Genomic DNA, 8,211 nt, shown 5'->3' on the forward strand with positions numbered 1-8,211 from the left:
AAACGACACAAGGTATGCACTAAAATTAAAAGACAAAAGTTGTTTTCCCAACAAGATCTATAAATTTGTTATTAATTATTTTTAAATAGGACGAGGAGATCTTCTTTTAATCATAAAAAATAAGATTGAAAATAAAAAAATTAAATTTTTGGAAAAAGGACACAAAAGACGAAACAAATTTTTTTTAAAAAGTTTCTTTAACCAAAAATATCTATAAGTTTGTTATAAAATCTGATTAAAAAATATATATAGTGGAAAAAAATCTGCCCGCTTTGCGGGCACGTTCTTATAGCGCTCTGTGTGCGGGGCTAGCAAGTTTGAACGCGCCTGTGGCGCGCGATTATTGATTCTCGCGCTTCACGCTCGATGATGCATTCACTTCGCGATACACGCTCAGTATTTGTGTTAAACCTACATTTGTGCGCAATTTTTTTCAAATTAAAGGTCAAAACATCGATAACTTCTATTTGGTGATTGAGAATCCTCTTTTGTCGAACCTCCTTCAGCTTTAACAAACAAATTCTCATTATGTATCTCGTAATTCGCATTCGATTTTGTGGAAAGTGTAAACTTTTTTGCATTATTACATTCTCATCAGAGAAGGTATTAGATTTGTGTAAAATTTGACCCCCCCCCCAGTTTTTGTCAAATGTACACGTTTTGAGTCCCGCTGAATCCGAAAAACAGGTTTTTGCGAATGTGTCTGTATGTCTGTATGTCTCCTGTTTGTATGTATGACTGTCTGTTTCTCTGTGAACACGATAACTTTTGAAAAAATTCATCTTTCAGATTGCCATTTAATACACTCGTTTAGCGTCCTAAACTAAAGATCAAGTTTGTTAGCCAGCCATTTTGGATGGAAATTCAAAAAGTGGTCACATTTTGAATAATTTTGAGACCACTTTTTTAAAAATTCTAAAATTCTCTGTATGGTTGTTCATAGTATTCAAAAAATTTAACAATTTATCCCAATGACTTTTTTCGAAAAATAAAAAATTACTAGAGTTATAGCATTTTAAAAATAAAAAAATAAAAAAACTAAAATGAACAATTTAGGCTAAACAACGCACGATACGAGAAAAAGTTCAGAAAAGAAAAATATTGCTTTTTGAAAGCCTTACAAGATTATGATAACAACTTTTTCAATTAGGTCAAAAAGTTGAAAATTCCAAATTTGATCGTACAAAAAAATTTTGAAACCACATTTTTTCAAGATTTAAAAATTCTATGTACGGTTGTTCATAGTACTTAGAAACTCAGCAATTTTTCTTTATGACTTTTTTCTATAAAATGAAAATTATCAGGGTTAGAGCATTTTCAAAATAAAAAAAAAACTGAAATGAACATTTTAAGCCAAAGAAGTCATAATATGAAAAAAGCCACAAGAAAAAATACTTTGCCTTTTGAAAGCCCTACAGGACTACGATAACAACTTTTTTAATTTGGTCGAAGAGTTGAACATTCCAAATTTCATCGTACCAAAAATAAGGAAAAATTCAAAAATTCCATTTTTTGGCCAAACTATGCAAGATACGAGAAAAATAAAAAAGCTTAAATTGCGCGCCCTGGAAAGAACTACAAATTTATAATGAATCACTTTTCGATATAAGCTACGAAAAAAAAAAATGAGACAGAAAATGTTCATTCAAAAAAGAGCTATAATTTTTGATAGGACACGTAGCTTTGATTTAGTCGTAAAAAATATCATTCAGAATAAAAATATTAAATTTGTTTGAAAAAACGACACAAGGTATGACCTTAAATTACCAGACAAAAGTTTTTCGCCTTAAAAGATCTATAAATTTATTATTAATCATTTTTCGATTGAACGAGTAGATCTTTCAATCGTAAAATATAAGATAAAAAATTCAAAAATGAACTTTTTCGAAAAAGCACAGAAAAGACGAAAGAGGACATATGCTCCTAATATAGGACCCTATATAGGTTCCTGTATTAGACCCTATGCAGATGCGCAGTAGTTTTTATTTAATCGTAAAAAATAACATTAAAAATAAAAAATTATAAAAGCAAGGAAATAAGAATTAGTATGATTCAATTTTTATGAATATTATGAATTGTAATGATATACATTCATTGAAATGGCACATGTTTCAGAGCAGCTTAGAATACAATTTAAAGCAAAATAAGAAACACATACAAAAATAAACAGGATAAATACAATTTGCTTTTTATTTTGCAATTTCTTAATAAGTAATTCCAGGCAGAGTTACATAAAAAATGTATTATAATTGATATACAAGCATTGTGTATAATGTAGAAAAGTTCACATGTTGGACAAAATCGAGTGCGAAGCACGAGCTACGTGATGAGAATGTGTTCGTTAAATCTGAAAGCGTTTTAACAAAAGAGAGTTCACAAACACAAAATTAGAGTTGTCAGTCCGTTGACCTTTGATTTTAGTAGGTGTGTCCATGAATGTGGCAGAAATATAAAGACCGAGCGCGTAGCGCGAGGTACATTCATAATCGAGCGCGAAGCGCGAGAACCAACAGTTGCGCGCCCTAGGCCCGCTCAAACTTGCGAGCGAAGCGAGCCGCGCGCGATGAGAATGTGCCCGCCTAGTGGGCAGATTTTTTTCCCCTCTAGATAATAGCTTTAAAAATACGATATTTAAAAAGGTCACATTTTATTAATTCTGGTAGAAAGTGGACAGTATATGTACATTGACACGATTTCAGGGCAACATTTGGTCGAATTTGAGCCATGTCCGGACATACGATTTTTTCTTTTCTTTCCTCCAGATAATGGCTTTAAAAATATGATATTTAAAAGTGTAGCACTTGATTAATTATATTTCAAAATGGACCGCAAATGTGCATTGGCACGATTTGAGGGGCACGTTTGGTCGAATTGGATACTTTTTTGATAATGGAATATTAATTTTTAACTTTTCTTTACACCTCGTGAATGGTGTGTGTCGAAATTAATATTTAAAAAGCAGTAAAATATATTTTTTCAAATACAAAATTAACATTGGTAGGAAAAAATTTGATTTTGCTCTCATTTTTTTAAAGGCAAAATGAGAAAAACCGAAAGTGAGAATGTGTTTTTAGCCTTATTCTACATTTCTATGCATAAATAAGTGAAAAAAGTAATAAAAAAAAATTTAGTGCGAAACCGTCTGTGTCAGACGTCTCGAGATTTAGGCCTACTTATTATTTTCGTATTGCAATGTTTTCAAAGCGTTCTTACCTTATCATGATTTACGATTAAGAAAGTATTAGAATTGTCCGAAGTTTGATACCACAGTTTTTCAACGGATCTCCTCGTTGTGAGAACCCCTTGAGCTGAAAATAAAGTTTTCGCGATTGCGTCTGTCGCAATTCTATGGCTTTTTTCTTTTAAAAAAATATCGGAGTTATAGCAATTACAAAATTTAGAAAATCAATCGAAAATGAAAATGTTAAGCCAAGCAACGCCTAATATGAAAAGAAGACAAGAGAAGAAAACGGTTTCTTTTTGAAAGCCGTACAAGATTATCGTTACAAGTTTAAGCATTTTCTTAAAATATGGAAAATTCCAATTTTGATCAAATAATGATCAAAAATTCCATTTGGTGCGAAAGTATTAGAATTTGACCAAATTCAACACCGCAGTTTTATAACGGATGTCCACGTTTTGGGACACCTTCAGTCCATCCGTCAACATGATAAATCTAAAAAAATTGCCGGATCAAATCGAGCTTTGGCACAATTTTTTAGGCCCTAAAAGAAACAGCGAGCTTTGTAACCCACAATTTTTGAACAACGGTTGTGGTTTTACTCATCGAAAATGTTATTCAAAACTCACGAATATTTCGTTTTATGCTAAATGAAGACAGATACGCCAAAACAGAATAAAATTAAAAATCAAGCCCTTAAAAATATGTACAATTTTTGTGTTTTGCCTATTTTTCAACAGCATACGATTTTTTTAGGTTGTATGCATCGCAACTTGTAATTTTAAGACAAACGACGACAAATAAGTAAAGGTTTTGAAATAATATTAAATAAGACTTGATATTTTGGTTTTATTTTAAAAAAATACTATGAAGAAATCAAAAATTCAAATTTTAAGCTAAACGACATGAGATGCTGAAAAAAATTCAAAAAGGAGCTGCAGCTTTTAAGAGTTCCTAAACAATTGGTTTAAACCATTTTTTGATAAAAATTGTAATTTTTGTTTTATTTAACGAAAAAATTATCAAAAAAATCGAGAATTCAAATCTTGAGTTAAATGACGCGAAACATGATAAAAAAATTTTGCAGGAATTCATATACAAAAATAAAAAATGTCTACATTACGCCAAAAGACGCAAGATATGTAAAATTTTTAACACAACAAAGCGAGGTAGAGAAGAATGTCTGAAGAAAAAATGAACATACATTTAAAAATCTCAGTCAAAAATCGAGCGCGTAGCGCGAGTCACAATGAGATTTTTTGATAAAGTTTCATTCAAGCACTGTAAGTGTAAAGAATAAGTAACCGAGACATCTTTTGGTCATCCTAGGGATGCTTTTAAAACTTCTAATGTCAGTACGAAAGATGCCCCGAGAACGTCAATGTCTTTAAGATGTCTTCAGGTCATCTTTAGGAAATTTGACGTCTTAGAGACGTTGATTGGCCTGGAATAGGACGTCCAAGGAACGTCCCAAAGACTTTCTTGGGATTTTCAGTTTTGTGCCCACTGGGGGATTATTATTGCACCCAACCGCTCAATTATAGAAATGCATAATATTAGAACATTGGAAACATTAGTGCAAAAAGAAGAACAAGCTATAAATTAGTCATTTATTTTGAACAATTTACATAAAAGTGCATACAAATTGATGTATTTGAAAAATAGCTTCGTTTAAGATTGTGGATATGATGTAACTTAAAAGCTATGCGGATCCTATAATTTTTGTAATAATTATTTCAAAATTTTAATATTATTGATTCGAATAATTATTTTGCTATACATTTTCTTCTAATTATGCGTATAATCGTGACAAAATTATAGGAAAATCATTACAGGCCTAGGTATAATGATTTTGCTCTGATACTTTTACGTAAGGGAAATAATATTAGACTTCATCAAACAACATTTTGTTGTTGTTTCTGAAATAATTTATAAATTTTCAATAAACTATTGTAAACATGAAAATTTGAATAGGAATGTGTATAAGCTTCAGAAATTTATTTTTGCAGAAATTTTAAAATGTGTAAAGCATTTTATCAATTAATTCTTACATCAAGCGAATAAATATTTGTAGCACATCGCTTATACATATTTGAGCAATGTGTAGGCAACGCTGTTTTTGAAATGTGTTTCGTCATTATGGGGTGGAGAGAATATACAGTACATTTATTGTTTTCGCGCGATGTGTAGTTCTATATTTCATACTCAAGTAAATAAAATTATGAACCGATCGTTTCTTATGTCTCTCAACTTTGTTACGGAAGATCCCTACTGCACCGACGGACTTGTGGAAATAGTCCATCTGCCCTCTACCATCATTTAACTTCACCAGGCATGCTATCCAAATGGAAGAAGATTCCTCCTTTTACGTTTAACCTTTGCCGTGCATTGGCAAATCGTCCTTGAAAAGCTGGCATGTGTTCACAGTTTCTCAAAGCTGTACCATAGCCGGGTACCAAAACCATGATGGTGAAGCCAGATGTCGACACATTGCCCTCTATTGAACGTAATCCGGTATTTGAACTGCGCAAGACTTCTCGCGCAGTCTCATTGACCAGGCACCAGGCCTAGTTGTCGACGGCTAATAGTAATCTAAGGTGCCTTTGACACGAATGATCTAAGCAGTCCGTATAGTGCGACCTACGACGGAAAATAGCTGTCTTTAAAAGTGAGTTCGACGAAACTCCCGATATTAATTATTTTAATTGATTAACGTTATCTCACAAGATCGTCAAAGCGTCGGCAGATCTTGTTTTAAATTGTAGTTGTGCTTCCGATCGAGAACTCAATAACCGGAAACCAACTCGTTTGCCCGTCTTCGCAGCAAGCCTACGGCAAGGTGAGTGAAATTTTTCCAGCTGCAGTGGTGAAGCGCCTTAATAACTATGCCTTCGACTATAATGCTGCTGACACGAATTCATCGATCCAATCACAAATATTTTATTTGCTTTAGTTTTATTTTATAAAGACGCCGTGTTTCATGTTCATTAATTTTTTTGTCGCAACTGAAATTTCAAATTAAGCGCCAAACGCACAAGAAGTTGAAGTCAAATGTACGATTGTGCGTGACAGATTTTATTATTGCTTTGAGCTATGTTCATTTTCTTTGTATCGCGAGGGTGGCTTTTTTAGATCGAGCTTACTGGATTATTTTTTATAAACGAGAGTTCGAGTTAACATCGATTCGATCGAGAGTTTATGTGTAGAAAATCAATACTTACAAAACATGACACGCGTTATATACCGATGTCTACTTGTATTACATGTGGTCGCGGGCTCTGGCTTTTCAAACAAGCACCAAGAAAAGTCGAACGGAATTGTCGCGGAATGTTTTTCCTGCGTGGTGAGAGAATCAATTTATGTGGGTACAAATTGAGATTGAGGAAGATAGACATAAAAAAACTAAGAAAACAATGAGAGAATGTAGAAAGCAGAAGAATCCGGAAGGGACAGGTTTTCCCGCGCAATCGATAACGAGAGTTCGAGGTCAATCGCTTTTCTCCTTTACAAAAAAACTGATATGAATCGATTGACCAGAGGATAATGTCGAAGTTCACTACGGTAAAAATATACCGATTTCCACTTATTGAAGAATATATAATTCATGCACTATTCTGCATGAGTTTAATCTAGGGGTGTCATCGCCAAGCTACAGTAGATATCCATTAATGAAAAATAAAAATTAATTCAAATTATTATTTGAATTTAATTATTAGTTAATATCATTTCTAAATCTTTAGAAAGTTACAAATGAACTATATAGAGCGAGGCCGTTCTTTAATTGTTTTCGTGAGAATTTCTACTAATATTCAGAAGAAAACTAATAATTCATAAAATAATTGTTACTACCCAGTGGGCAAAGAAATTAAGGATGTCCTAGAGACATCTTCGGGACATCCCTAAGATCTCTTTTCAGCATGTCTTTTGGTCATCCTAGGGATGCTCTTAAAACGTCTAATGTCAGTACGAAAGGTTTTCTGAGAACGTCCATGTCTTTAAGACGTCTTTAGGTCATTTTTAGGACATTGGACTTCTTAGAGACGTTGATTGACCTGACATATGACTTCCTAGGAACATCCCGAGAACGTTCTTGGGATTTTCATAGTCTTGTGTCCACTGGGTAATGAGTAGTTTTCTACTGCTTTAGGAGAAATTCTTACTAAATAATTGAATCAGGGCATGCTAAACGGTAAAGTCCAGCCAATATCGTTTTACGGGGAAAAGAATAAGCCTTTCCATTCTAAAAATTTATGACCAATTAAGTAAATTATTTTTCTTTGTACGTGGATGGATTAGCTTATTAGACATTGTGTGAAAAAGTAGATAACACTACAGGTATGTGTACGTAATAATCAAATAGGCATGGCGATGGACTTAGCGCCGTCTATGTTTTCCTGCCCTGAGACTATGTACATAAAAATAGTGCATAAATCGTTCAGAGAATCATATGAAATAATTTACTTTTATTTCCCAAGCAAATAACACAATTTAATAGATAAAAGGTACATTTGTATAACTACCCAGTGGGCAGAAAAATTAGGGATGTCCTAGAGACGTATTTGGGATATCCCTAAAACTTCTTTTATTACATGTCTTTTAGTCATCATAGAGATGCTCTTAAAACGTTTAATTTCAGTACAAAAGATGTCCCGAGAACGTCAATTTCTTTAAGACGTCCTTAGGTCATCTTTAGGACATTGTATGCGTCTTGAAGACGTTGGTCGGCCTAGCATGGGATGTCCTAGAAACGTCCCAAGGACGTTCTTGGGATTTTCATAGTTTTGTGCCCACTGGGTAATACAACCTTTTTTCATTTTTGATAGTAATATCCCCAATTGTTACCTACTTGTCAAACTCCTATAATGACCATAGAATTATTACAAAAAAAATTGCAAATCCTTAATTTTTCACTGAAATAGATAAAAAAGCAAGACAAAATTATTTTTAAGGAAAACTCATTTGGTCAAAATGTGCACAGTTCCATTAGTAACTCTAGCCTCTAGCCCCCCCATATACTCATATAATTCTTT

General features: G+C 33.1%; 1 protein-coding gene across 2 annotated transcripts in view; it reads left to right on the forward strand.

Moving 5' to 3' along the window:
* Nucleotides 1-5,761: 5,761 nt before the first annotated feature.
* Nucleotides 5,762-8,211, forward strand: part of LOC117177735 (protein NDRG3-like) — a 443,874-nt gene continuing 441,424 nt past the window's right edge. For both annotated transcript variants that reach the window (XM_033368635.1, XM_033368634.1), the window contains exon 1: nucleotides 5,762-6,020. The gene's annotated coding sequence lies outside the window, so the exon portion shown is untranslated. The remainder of the gene's footprint in view (nucleotides 6,021-8,211) is intronic.

The sequence above is a fragment of the Belonocnema kinseyi genome, chromosome 8 (assembly GCF_010883055.1).
Source record: "Belonocnema kinseyi isolate 2016_QV_RU_SX_M_011 chromosome 8, B_treatae_v1, whole genome shotgun sequence".
NCBI lineage: Eukaryota > Metazoa > Arthropoda > Insecta > Hymenoptera > Cynipidae > Belonocnema > Belonocnema kinseyi.